The sequence below is a fragment of the Callionymus lyra genome, chromosome 2 (genome assembly GCF_982586985.1).
Source record: "Callionymus lyra chromosome 2, fCalLyr1.hap1.1, whole genome shotgun sequence".
Lineage (NCBI taxonomy): Eukaryota > Metazoa > Chordata > Actinopteri > Syngnathiformes > Callionymidae > Callionymus > Callionymus lyra.
This window is the reverse complement of record NC_141819.1, coordinates 15,065,725-15,080,383: the sequence shown is the minus strand read 5'-3', so window position 1 is coordinate 15,080,383 and position 14,659 is coordinate 15,065,725.

Here is a 14,659-nt window from a genome sequence, read left to right as displayed (position 1 = left end):
CGACAAAAAAAGGCATGGAGTCGTGGACGGCGCTTGCATTCATTTCCATATTGGCTGAAGTAAAGAGAGGACTTTTTCTATGTTTCCAGGAAAAAGCAAACAGAAAACCAGCCCAACAAGAGCCTTTTACTCTTTTGTAAAATGATGCTCATGTGGTATGTGGTAAAGAGATCGTTCAGTTTTCACGACAGTTTACACTGATGCAATCTAACAACAGTGGAGGCCTACTGAGGGTAGGAGGGGGCAGAAAAAAGGATTTTCAAAAACCAAGAGCGACTACAAACTACCAAACTTGACTTAACTTAATGGGCAAATTAAATTTCCTAAGGGGCCACAAGAATGTTGTGAAGGGCCATCACGCAAAAATGATGGGAGAAGGTAGTAATATGTTAAAAAAAATAGTGATTCTATTGTATTTTATATCACTTTTTAAATGTTTTAATCTCACATTACATTACTTTTTCTCCTAATTAATTGATAACATTTTTGGGGGGCAATAAATATTTAAAACCAGGGGAAAAAAAAACCCCTCCTCATATTTATTGACTATTAATGAATAACAGAAATAAAAAGTAAATAAAATTAGTTTGTTGCCTCCGGTCTGCACTGGACAAATAAGTAATGAACTGTCCACTGATCATATTCCATTGTTTAATGTTAATTTGTTTTATTTGTTTATTGTCCGACACAAAACAACAATGTGTATGAAATTCTGAGATTATTTAGGAAAACCACATGCATTATAAATAACAATAGATTGTTTTATTCGTTATAACCAGGCATATTTAATAATGTACCTTTGATTATAGACGTTTTTTCCGCCCAATTTGCGTAGATAACTGAAAATCATATAATATTATTTCATTAAAAGAGTAATGGCCGCCACATTTATAGGAGATCAAGTGCAATGAGATTGATTTTGAGGAGACAACAAGTTTGTTATCTTGGAAAAAGTTTAATTTAGAGTTAACTTTCCCTTCACCTAAATATAATTCCTTCAAAATCCCTCTCGGCAAGTCCAGACACTTGGCTCCAAAGCTAGAGCAGGATTCCAAAATAGACCCTGAGACTGAGGCTCCGAGATCAACCGATGCTTTAGTTATCAAATGAGGCCAAGACTGTGCTATCTTTCCATCTCCTCGCCTCTCACCGCCGCTGTCTCCACACCTCGCCTCACCTGTCCTGAATCACCTTTTATCTTCCCACCTCTCCATCTCTGTTGCCTCTGAATCCCGCTTCCCTCAGTAACAACATTCTCTGGACTAATTGCAATTCTGTCAGCGGGTAAATGCTTCGTGACCGCTCGCTGACAGTCACGGCGCCGCCAGGATGTTCCTGACAGCTTTTTTTTTTTTCTGTGCGGCCGACAGGAGAACCTCAGTCTGGCTGGCAGTCAGTTAGCAGGTGGTGTGCGTGGACGCCGCCTCTCAGGTGAATAGTGAGTCTGTCTGCTAGTGTGTGACGCTGCCATCGCTCCGCCGCGGTGAGGGAGCGACGACACACTGAACCTCGAGAGCGTCTTGATGTTGTCGGACGTCCTCGTCGACATTGATGACGAATGATAGATGGATAGATAAACTTTATTGATCCCTCTGGAGGTCCTCCTTCGGGAAATTGGTTTTCAAGCTCACAGCAACACAGATGATACGATTGATAAAAGCAAGAACAAAGGGCAATAAAAAGAACAAAGTGCAAGATGACAAAATCTTACTGGAAAGAACATAGATCAAAGAAAAATAACAAAGAAAAGAAAACTAAGATTAACATTAAATAACATATTTTTTAGGTTAGGTAGAACTTTATTGATTGGAATTATTTTTTTTTCCAATTACTCACAGCAATACAGCAATTTTGCATAAAATAAAAAGAGAACAAGAACAAAGAGAAATAAAGAGAAAGAACAAGAGAATATAATCTAAGTCTAAACTAAAAGTTTTTTCACTGCCAAACTCAGAATTAAAGGGCACCTAATGTGAAAACCCAACTCTCCTGACTTATTCACATGTTGTAAATGTTGAAGTCGTCCTCTTCAACATGCAGTAGTTCATTCATCATGACCATGTTTTGAATTTTTATTAAAAAAGTTCTCTCCCGTCTTAAATCTCGCCAAACGAGACTACGGTTTAAATTAAACATTCTGACATCACTCTGGTGCAGGTGTCCTCCCCTAGAAGCCCTAAATCAGTTAAGTTCCCTGGTTGTTAATGTAAATAAATATTTATGTAAACATGGTGAGAGTTACTTCTGCCTTTAGGTGTTTTTGTAATGTGTACATTAAGCAGCAAACCTTATTTTTATCATTTGTTTTTAATGTACAAAACAGGAGTTTTAGGGGTGAGTTTGAAATTTACGAGAGTCCTTGAATGCAACTCGTGTTTTGTGACCAATCAGAGCAGAGTGGGCGTGGTTGCTTGGACGAGAATTCTTCTCCAGCCAAAACCTATAATAAATATTATATTTATCTTTTTTAAATGAGAGTTTTGTGCAAAAAGAAACATACTGATGAGTATAATAGAGGTCCTAGAACAATTGAAGAGACACTTAAATCAGCACATTAGGTGCCCTTTAAACAGTCTAATAGCACGAGGAATGAATGAGTCCCGGAGTCTATTAGTGTTGCATCATGGGAGGAGCATTCGTTCGCTCCGTCTGCTGCTCACCGATGACGGTGTTCAGAGGGTGACTGTCATCATCCATGATGGACAGCAGCTCCTCCACGAGGATGAAAACGGCGTCTCTATCCAACACAAAAAAAAATCATTTAATGAACCGTTCAAACGTCTTCACATCCAAGAGTCGGTCCGAGCTTTGACGCCCAGACGCGGCTAATTAAAGCGGGCCGTCGACAAATCGTCGGCATGACCCTTAACAACCCGCCACCCCTCGGGGGGGGGGTCCGTTAGCATGCTAATGCTAATCCCGGGTGACGGGAGACAGGGCGAGGCTGTCCCCTGTAGCCGACGCTCTCCGTGACCACGGGATGTGTCAGGACAGGCACGGCGATGTGCTAACATGGAGACGTCCCCCATGTGCATGTCACAACTCTGGAATTAGAGAGAGAGAGGGGGAGCGCCGGGGGGGACAGATATTACGGGAGCACTTGATCTATGTTCCTGACGTGGCCGGGGAAAGAGCAATCACGCCTATAACACGCTCGGAAAAGAGCAACTGGTTCACAGGCTTTAACGCGACGATTTGCGAGGGCTGGAGGCCGACGTGTGAGGGGTGACGTGATTCAGAGTCGGGGTGACACAGAGCAGCAGTAAACACAGACTAGTGTTGGGGGGGTCGTCAGAGGGGGGGGGGGGGGGGATATCTGGACCTGTCTGTCAGTCTGCTTGTCCAACACTCTCACCGGGGGAAGGTCAAGGACACATGCATATTCATGGAGGAGCCTGGCACAGGATCGATGGCTTTTAATTGTTTTCTCTTGGTTGGTGGAGCGACGTGCCAGCGTGGATCGATCTGTTTGAGCAGAGGCCGCTCACCGAGCACAACACAAGACCTTTACCTGACTGAACACTGACGCTGAGCCGGCCAGGAATTTTGACACACACACACACACACACAAAACTCACGGGCGGCTCAGATGGAACCCCCGGGGACCCCCGGAGTGGGATGGACGGGAAGAGAGGTGACACCGCAGCCACAGTAGTTGAGACTCACAGCTGCGTTTGAGTCGCCGACACTTTAGACAACATTGAAGTCATAAATCAAAAAAGCTGTAGATTTTCCACATGAAAAAACTAATGTGTTGTTTTAAGTGAGTCTTAAATAGATGTTGGACTCTATTGTATCATCAGTGTCTGTTTGTACAAAAATCCCTTTTCATTTAAATATTTACAGTAGAAAATGATCTTTAGCCCCGCCCACTGAAACTGTGATTGGTCAAGCATCCAGGTTTGTCACAGCACATCATCAATCCTGGAAGTCTCCAACTCCAAGGGACTCATTGTATAAACAAAACAGGGTGTGATTACAGCTGGCTGGAGGAGTGAAGCCATTATTAAGTCGTAATGGACTCCGCTCTCGTAACCTCTCGTTCGCCCAGATTTCAGACGGGGGAGAACTTTATAAAGTAATAAGTTGAAAACATGGTCATGATGAGAGACTTACTGCATCTTGGAGAGAAAGACTTCAACATTTGAAACATGAGAGTGAGTCAGGAGACATTAATTGACCTACAACAAGTTTTTCCACCCATAAAGATATTTCAATAGGAATTATTTTATTTAAATGATTTAGCTTGATAATTTTTTAAGATTGTAAATATAATTTATAGAGACAATCGAACAGCTTACAAAACCTGCAACAACTCAAAAGTAAGCGAAGAAGAGTTGTTTGAGTTGCCAGCTCTCTTGTTATGTAGTGAAGAAACCTTCAAAAGTTTGATGGATCCCGATGATCATCCATAACACCACAAAAATGTAAGTGTTTGTTCTTGTTCTAGTTGAGATTTCCTGAAAATCTCAATAAAATATAACAAAAAATTGCCATCAAACAGAAACAGAGCGTAAAAGGTACATTTGTGAAACTAAGTAAATTAAAATGATGATTTTTGAAAGTTGACAGTTGACATTACAGCCACATTTGTTAATACTCTTTCTTGATTTCTGTGGGGGAAAATAGATTGGATAGACTTTACTAATCCCTCTGGAGATCTTCTTTCTGAAATTTTAATTTGGGTTATACCATTGTTTAAAGAACTGGTATTTCACATGAATACAATAAATCCACAAAATATATTTGGATTTTAAACATTATTCTGTTTTATTTATCAACAGACATTAGAAAAGCACTAACGAGCAAAGAGCTTAACTAGTTTTTTTCCACAAATAAAATAAATACTGTAAATAATTCATAGGGTCATAAAGGTTGTTTTTTAATTACTAAAATTAATGCCATACTTAGATTTTATCTACATGGTTTTATACAGTTTTTTAACAAATAAATTATAGTTGATTGAAACAAATAAAATCGTACACCAGATGGCGGTAGTGTTACAAAAAGTCCTCGGACAACTCAAAAGTAAGCGAAGAAGAGTTGTTAAAGTTGCCTATGTGGTGAAGGAACCTTTAAAAGATCAGTGGATCCGGATGATCATCCATAACTCCAGCAACATTTTATTATTCTGTCCTTGTTCTATTAGATTTAGATTTCCTGAAAATACCAAAAATAAAATAATTCAATAATTTTCTAATTTTTTAGTTATTTTGCCTACAAACAGATACAGATCATCAACGTAATAAGATGAACTTGCTAAACTAAGTAGGATTCAGTTCTTTATTAAAATGATTCTTGATATTTATATATATATATATACAGTATGTATATATATATATAAATATAAAATTATTTGGGGGAAAAAATCTGAGGGGGAAAGGCTGCCATCTAGTGATGGGAGGTCATTACTTAAGTAAGTAAGTAAGTAATTTATATTTATAGAGCGCTTTTCTAGACCAGGGTCACAAAGCGCTTAAACAATAAAAAAAATAATACTCAAAAAATATATACTAAAAAGATCAAGATAACACAGAGAAAAACACAGGAGTCTCAGATAATCAGGGAAAAAACTAACTTAATAAACATGTTAAATTTCGAGTTCTACAAGTAATAAATATGTATACTGTAAATGTTTTTTTTTTTCAAGTTAAATGTTAGTTGCTAGAAACATGTTTATATCAATGTCATAGCTTCACAACGACCCCAAATAACTTTATACAAATTGTTTAAATGTAAATGATTTCTATGATTTCTTAATAATGTTGTATTTGAATCATCAAACGAAACCTCCACAAAACATTATTCCTCCCCTGTGTTATCAGCATGCAAACACACATATTTACATTATGAATAACAGCAACCTTCCTCAGATGTGTTCATAGTGTGTGTCAGTCAAGCACATCTTCCTCCTGCAAAGATTATCCCCTTCAGAGGCTCCTGCTCTCACTTTCATTTATTCTTTTGTGGCTGCTTGAATTTGTCAATTTGAACAGGCAAAGTTGGGAGATTGAAGGGAAGTGAACAGTGTGTGTGTGTGTGTGTGTGTGTGTCGACAGGAAGAGCGAGGAAGATAAAAAAGATTGTCACCCATTTGACCCAGGCGGGTGAGTGAAGGCAGTCTGGCTTGTCAAATCTCTGTGCTAACAGTGAATAGCCATATCTGTGCAGCCCATAGAGGGGTGTCATGCACTGTGCTCCCATAGTTCAGGATAAGGCTGGATAAAGCCATTGGCTCTGAGTCACACCGACGGAAATGTTTCCTCTCACCCCGTCTCTCTCTCCTTCTCTCTCTCTCTCTCCCTCTCTCTCTCTCAGTCACTTGTACACAGTCCACTCCGCCCGTGGGACTCTATGATGACACGAAACCTTCTTCTGATGAGTCTTAATTGGAGCAGACATGAGAGTGAGTGTTGCTGACACAGACCTACGACTGCGTCCACGAGCTGGAGGAGTCATGGCTGGATTGAGTCCACATGACTGCAGTCCTGGGTCTCCTCTCCCAGGCCACCTGACCGGACTCTAGACTTCTCAAGCCTCTCCTGGATGCCCGGTCTTCTACCCTATCTCTAGCATTGAACGTGAACTCTTTTAACATGTTAAAACTCTGTGAAACCTTCTTCATGTGATGTACATTATGATAAACGGACGTATTTTGATGTTCAGTGGAGCTGTTACACACTAATAATCCTTTAAACCTGGTCATATATCAAGATAATAAAATATTCAGTTCAGTTCAGTTTATTTTTAGTGTCCTTCTGTAGTCCTCAACAAAGATGTAGACAGTTTACAAAATACATCACATAAAAATAAAGCAAAAAAACAATAAAAATAAATAAATAATAATAATAAAAACATAACAAATATCGTTTTTTTTCCGCTCATGTTTGGGAAATTTGAGTTGTCACAGCAGTTTCATGAAGATTAAACATATATTTATCAAACCAAAAACCATAGGAAAACAATAATAAATAAATAAAAACCAAAAACTACAACAAGAAAATAAATAATAATACATTCTAATGATGATTTTTTTAACAAATATAATACAAAAAAAAAAAAAACATAATAATTTATACAATTATAAATAAGTCAATAACATTAGTACAAGTGCAAATAGATGCACATAAAGTCGGGATATATATATATATAGTATATACATTTCCTGAGGAAATTACTTACTTTAATTACATTATATACTGTGACTGTTATGAGGGGCCGTCAGGCAAAAGAGGAGTGCCAAAATATGATGCAAAAACGTAAGTAATTCTTAAACTAAGAAGTAGAGAAAGCTGTATTGACATTTTTAAAACTCTTTTTTAAATACTAAAATCATTTTTTAGCTGTTTATTAATTATTTTGCTTAACAAATGTGGGAGGAAAAGCGATGCACACTTGAGGGCCCTTTAAAAATCTCTTAACTTACTTAAAAATTATTAGTGTAATTGGACATAACAAGGAAATAATTGTAACAAGGAAACTTGTGGACTTAAACATTGAAGTCCCCGAGAAATAATTTCCTTTTATTTTTTTTAAATGAATTTCATTTCTAAATATAACTTTTTTCAGAATCACTCTGTTCACAATTTCAATAGTGACATTCCGGTGAAGCGTCATGAAGCAGTGTCATTATCTTTAGAGTCCACTAGATGGCGCTATTTTACCGTTTCAAAAAACAAAACACATCATTTTTAAACTGATGGCGCCACCTACTGACCTCTAAACAACACGACACTCTTTCACGAAGCTTCATCTACCCATCACTACATTTGAAGGGAAATCCTAAAATCAACCAGACTTTCGAATGATCTTTTTCAACTTTTTCTCGTGTTCAACTCTGACTTCTCATCCTCTCATCCAGGATCACTATCGTTACCGCGGTGAATGTATTTCTACGTCGACTCTTCGTCTTCTGGAGAAACTGAGTACAAACAAAGAATGTTCAGTGGTGGTAGAAACAGGTTATTGCTCACAGATTAAACCTTGATTATTGAACAATGAGAACCCTCCACTCTCACCCCCCTTCCTCCCCCCACACACACTCCACTGTAATATCCTCCTCATCCACACTCCGGACCTATTACCGGCTCATTAGCCCCGGATCATACGCGGGAATTAGACCTCGGCGGTGATGACAATTTTCCCAGAGATCCAGCTCTTTTCCTCACCAAGAAGTCAGGGGTTAACTCACCAATCAGCATTGCCGGGCAGATTTACAAAGACATTTTAATATTGGCCAATACAGGAGCTGGGGAATTTTTTTTTTTTTTTTTTAATTTCTCAGCGACACCGCTGCCCCTGGAGGCAAGTCCAATAACAATGTTGAGGAAAGAGAGAGGGAGGGATGGGGAAGAGGGGGGGGATTGATGCTCCCTGTGGCATTTGGATAATTGTGTTGGAATCACTGGCACCTTTAACAGCTTCGACGACCAGCACTTGTTTTATTCGTCTCTTGATCGTAGCATCCAGGAAGTCCCGGGTCATCCCAGTCCTACACCAGGTGTCATAGGATCCACGTCCCTCACCTGTGACTCCCCTAGTCTCTAGTCTCTTCATCCTCATCCTCATCATCATCATCACCCCCTCTTCCTCCTCCTCCTCCTCGGTGGTCCTGTCCTCTCGCAGGGTTCAGACTAATGACTAGTGACAGTCCACTGAGGGGAGCGAGCTGTTTGCAGTCAGCAGTGCGTTTGTTGGTAATTATTTTCCAGAGTGTCACATTAGTGTCAGCCTCGTGGCCGTCGGGTGAGGACGACAGAGGAGGGAGAGAGAGAGAGAGAGAGAGAGAGGGTGTGATGTTTGGTAGTGGACGGTCTGTGTGTGTGTGTGTGTGTGTGTGTGTTGATGGAAGATTTTGGTGGTGGTTTGAGGAAAAAAAAAAAACCTGCTCCCGGCTACACAAGGCTGAAGATTGATGTGAAGGGAAAGATTTGGGTAATATGGTTTTTGATCCTAAATCTGTCCTGAGACGTAAGAGCAGGAGACGACGACACAACAATCTTCCGGGTTAACTTTATTTAAACGTCGTCCTTCACATCGACGTGATGGTTTAACCCAACATTCATCTTCACTTATTTTCTACTCAGCCTCGTGTCGACTGAGAGTTGGGATTATTTTTAAAGAGTAATCTGTTCCTTTTTAGAGTTATAGACAGAAATGTTTTTTCATTTTAATGTAGTGACTGGAGCTCAGTTGTCTTCGTCGTCATCTTTGTCCAAAAATACACTTAAAACTTACCAAATACCTCAATACTGCTCAACTGTAACGTCCATCTTGACGAGAATTATTTTTCCATAAAAAAAATAGTATATATTTTACACTCTTTTGGCGGACGTTTAAAGAATATCAAGCCATTTAAAGTTGAAGTACTCCGGGTAAATACTGCCCACAGTCTACTGACTACACTAGAAGTGCTTGCTGTATTTATCCGGAGTACTACTCCTAGATATCGCTTGATATTCTTTAAACATCCGCCAAAAGAGTGTAAAATATATACTTATCTATTTTTTCCGGAACGATTCTTCTTGTCAAAATGGACGAGCAATATGGAGGCATCTATCTATCTATCTATTTAGATGTTTTTAAGTGTCTTTTTTTTGACGAAGATGAATAAATTCGGCGCCATTCGCAACCTTCCTGTGGACGTACTTTTCTGACTTTAACTCTAAAAAAAGAACAGATTTCTTCTAAAAATAATCCCAGCTTTTAGTTGACATGAAGGTCAGTAGAAAATAAGTGAAGTTTGATTTTGGGGTGAACCATCACTTCAAGTTGACATATATCTGACGAGGATTGATTGGGTGATTACAGTTGTTTATAAAATGAACAACAAGTTTTACATACTGACAATTCTAGGGTCAATCTCGATTGAGAATAACAAAAAAAGTTAAAATTAAGTATAAAATATTACAGTTTATGAAAAAAGGTGGGAAAAAGTCCACAAGTCTTTCTCTACTGAACAATCTCTAGTTAAACAACAACAATTGCATAATAAAAAAAACATAACCTACTCAATAAAAAACTGTTGTTAAAAACCCACAGGAGTTCTCAACATATATAAATATATGTAAATATATTATGCAAAAAGTGTATGAATAATATGTAAAAGTTACACGTTGTGGCTCATATCTGGTACCGGTCCTTGAGGCATTTGTTAACCGGGCCGAACAAAAGAACAATTTGTACTGTATAAATTGTATATTGTTTTGACAAAGAGATGGTGTTTTATCCAAAGTAAAAACTGTTTGTGGCTTCAACACTTTAAGTTTATATAAAAAATAAACCTGTAAACTAATGAAACTAACCTGGAGGCCCAAAACAAATGTGATTGTGGTATCCCTTGTGTTGTTTCTGGGTCAAGGTAACCCGGAGGCCCAAAACAAATGCGATCGTGGTATCCCTTGTGTTGTTTCTGGGTCAAGGTAACCCGAAGCCCCAAAACAAATGAGTTTGTAGTATCCCTTGTGTTGTTCTTGGGTCAAGGTGACCCTGAGATAACAAAAGGGTGAAATAAAAGCAATACAATTTAAATGTTTTTGTTAAATAATCATGTTTGACCTTAATTGAAATTGATTAGAAATATATATTTTTTATAAGTGTCGTTAATGCTTTGCTTATAACTTTTATTTAAAACAAGTTTATTATATTTTATGTTTATTTCTTTTGTCACAAACACACTTTTTGTGTCCTCATAATTTTCTTTGTGTTATTCATCCCTCAAGGAACTTGTCCAATCTTGCTTCGCAACCAGTGTCAAGTGTTTTTTTGCCAATTATTAGTAAATAACGTTTAAAATAATGTTGAATTAAATCCCATTTAGAAGCTGGAAGTGGAATCATCCGTCTCACCATCAGATCTTCATCCTGCTGTGAGACATACTGGCTCGACGACCAACTTGAGACAGAGTTGAGGACATGCAAACAGTATCGAGTGAAAACACAGAAGAGTGTGTGAGTGTGTGTGTGTGTGTGTGTGTGTGTGTGTGTGTGTGTGTGTGTGTGTGTGTGTGTGTGTGTGTGTGTGTGTGTGTGTGTGTGTGTGTGTGTGTGTGTGTTTGTGTGTGTGCAGGGCAGTCACCAGCACCCTTGGGAGGAAGCGATCAATGATTGAGACCATAATGCACCTCTCTGTATTCGTCCTCACATTCACGCTCGCTGGCTGCTTTGGGGACCTGTCACACACACACACACACACACACACAGACAAAGACACACATAGTTCCGCTTTCGCGCGCACACACATTGTCACACGTGGGACAGCTCATCTCTCACACGTTCCCTTCCACTCCATCTTGTCGCTGTCTGGTCGATGGCCTCGCCCTCTCAGTATTTGGCAGGAAGCTCTGGCGCTGTCTCTGCCTATGTTAATATAGTAGCCGGGCCCGTCTCTCACCGCTGCCGCCGCACACTCTCCGTGTTGATATACTGAGCAAGAGTGTCGCCCTCAAACGCACAACTACAACCCAACTGACTCCATAAAACGCACAACTCTCTTCATCTCCGGCAGTGTTCTGCGGGGACGGGGCCGGGACAGTGGAGTTTGAATTTAAAGCAGCTGTTTACTGTTTCACCTGAGGAGGAGTGTTTGTGTGTGTGTGTGTGTGTGTGCGTGCGTGTGTGTGTGTGTGTGTGTGTGTGTGTGTGTGTGTGTGTGTGTGTGTGTGTGTGTGTGTGTGTGTGTGTGTGTGTGCGTGTTTGTGTTGATGATGAAGAGGTGACGTGAGGACGCCTCCTGTCACAGTTGCTGCCTCTGGGCTGCATCAAGCTTCAAACAGAAGATGAACAAACTGGAATAAAACACCTGTTTCAAAATATGACCTGAATTCTTCGCATTTTTTTTTATTTTCAAGATATTTGTATTTTTAAAGTTATTTTCTGCTTCAATTGACATCGCTTTTAATTAATTATATTGTGACCCAGGTGTCATTTTTCATCAAGAACAACCCGTAATATATATATATTTTTTAATACATTAAATTAAAAAACATTCAATGTTTTCATGTCGTAAAAAAAAAGTAATAAATCCTTAATTGAATATCATAAAATACAGGTTTTCATAGATTTACTCGATTGTGGTCGACTTCACCTGAGATTGACTTCAGCTAGCAAGTATATCATTACTTTTAAATTAACTTGTTTTTATATTACATGTTTTATATTACATTTGGGTTTGTTTTTTTTCTAATTTAAAGTGTGTTACTGGATTGTTGGGTAATGTCAAATTAACTCAACAAACAGTCAACAAATAAAGATCAAATTGAAATTTGTGTGGGAACAACTTGAGACCTTGGCTCCTGCAAGGGTTCAAGTGTCACTTGAGAAAGCAGTGTGTTTTGAATAAAATTGTTAGCGATATGCTAACATTATTCCATCATTGTTTAAATCATATCAATCGTTATTTTTTATAAGAAAAACAAACATGGACAAACTGTTTTAACTTATGCGTAGAACACATGATAAAAATGCTGACAGTGACTGATTTTGTTTTGTGTTTATTATTGTGTTAACTGTAAATACAACTTCCTTGAGTTCTTTGTTTAGGACTTTCCCCCCTTTTTTCTTGACCATCAACATAATTCCATTGAATATTGAAATTATATTTAGAAATAAGTTAATTTATATTTGTTTTATTTTTTAATGTAAGGTTTATCAATATATTATTGGTGTAGTTTGGTTTATTAATTCATTATTATTATTTTTAATATTTTTGTCTTTTCATTATTATTTTTTCTGGAAATTCATTAAGTCTTTATAAACGTTTTACTTGATCGTACGGAACACTGGATGTGCCAAAATTAGTTAATAGTAAAGTGTTTGGAAATAGAGACATCGGGGGATAAGAAGTAGTGATGGTCTGATGAAGCTTCATAAAGCAGTGTCATGTTGTTTAGAGGTCAGTAGGTGGCGCCATCAGTTTAAAAATGAGGTGATGTTTCATTAGACCAGTTGTTCAAAACAAAGGAAAATAGTGCAGAGACCGCCATCTAGTGGACTCTGAAAATAATGACACTGCTTCATGAATCTTCACCAGACCTTCCCTAATAAGAAGTAACAATAATATATTAAAATAAGTTTCTAAATACACTCCTTTAAATAGCTATAGTGAATAAATACACGCAACATGTGCACATCAACAAGGAAATATGTGTTTCGACCTTATAGTACGTATTTTTAAGGTGGATACATATATTTTATATATAAAGGTTTAAACGTATTTCAATATATATATTTTACTTCTTTTCCTTTTTGTCTCTTTTTCCAAACACTTTATTATTAACTAATTATTTTACTCTTGGAAATCCATATAACGGAGATAGAACAATAGTTCCAGTATATATGGTTTAGTATCTTTATTTATTTTTATTAATTTAACACAAATTTTGTTTAAAAAATGTAATTTTAAAACAGTATGTCTGATTCTAATCTTCCGTGCGACTTTCAAGACATGATTTTATCGGCTTCAAAGCCAACAATGTCTCACGAAGGAAAAAAAAAAAAAATCTGATTTCAAGTGTGTCGGAATTCCTGCGACAACAAAAGGGGGCGACGGCGAGCGTTGTCTGCGCATTAACACGCTGTTTGTGTTTGTGACAGCGGCGGAGACAAGTGAGTCACCTCCTGCCAGAAAAATGAAGACGTACAATTAACATGGCGGCCCCCATCATCCTCGGCTGAGCGGAGCGGGCCTGTAATTGGCTGGCTGACCAACCTGCGTGGCTCCGGGTGGCAATTTATTCAGGGCGGCTCGCGGGGCCCCCCGGTGCCCTGACCTGGCGGCGGCGGCGGCGGCGGCGGCGGCGGGGACATCATTAACACTTGAGCGTGGGGCCTGCAGGAACCATGGCTGCCCATCGTTCACTCCACACTTGCAAAAAACACTCCGCGATTAGTCCCGATCAAACATTCGGCAAAAAAAATGGGGGCCTGGAGGTGAAAGGTCAGCGTCCCGTCACAGGGTGGCGTTTGTGACGTTTCAAGTCAGTCCCATATTTTTCTCGTCCACTTCCCATGATCCCATGGTGTCACCGGCACGCTCGCTGCCCTCCCTCTCCGGGGTGTATTCCCAGCTCACTCATCTCAGACCGGACACACACACACACACACACACACACACACACACACACACACAGGCCGGTGCGTGCGCACAACAGGCTCACAGCCAAATGGCTGTTCATTAGAGACGGAGACCTGAGGGGAAGCAATCGTCTGAGAGACGGAAATTGCGTGTCACATTAGATTAGCGGTGTAAAGCCTCTGGATTGGCTCCGGGGGAATAAAGAATTATTTCAATTACATTATTTCAAAAAGTCTTTAAGCAATACCAATTCCGATAAAAACAAATTAAGAGTGATTCCGGGGCCCCCCGATTTGTCGTCGCTCTGAGCTCTGCTTTCTGACAATGTGCTTGGAATCAGATATGAATTACGGAGATATTACGCCGTCTAATGCGCGGTAGTTGAAGGCAGATTATCTGTGACAAATCGTACCATTGCTTTGCATTGTGTCTCATCAAAGGGGAATGTTCCCAGCTGTCACTCAAGGGCCGGGGGAACGGCGTGGAGAGCTCGCGACGGTCCCGACCCACCCGAGCGACAAGACTCCTCGACTCACTACCGAGGAAGTTCTAATGAGTTCCAGTGAAACACTGGATCCACCGAGAG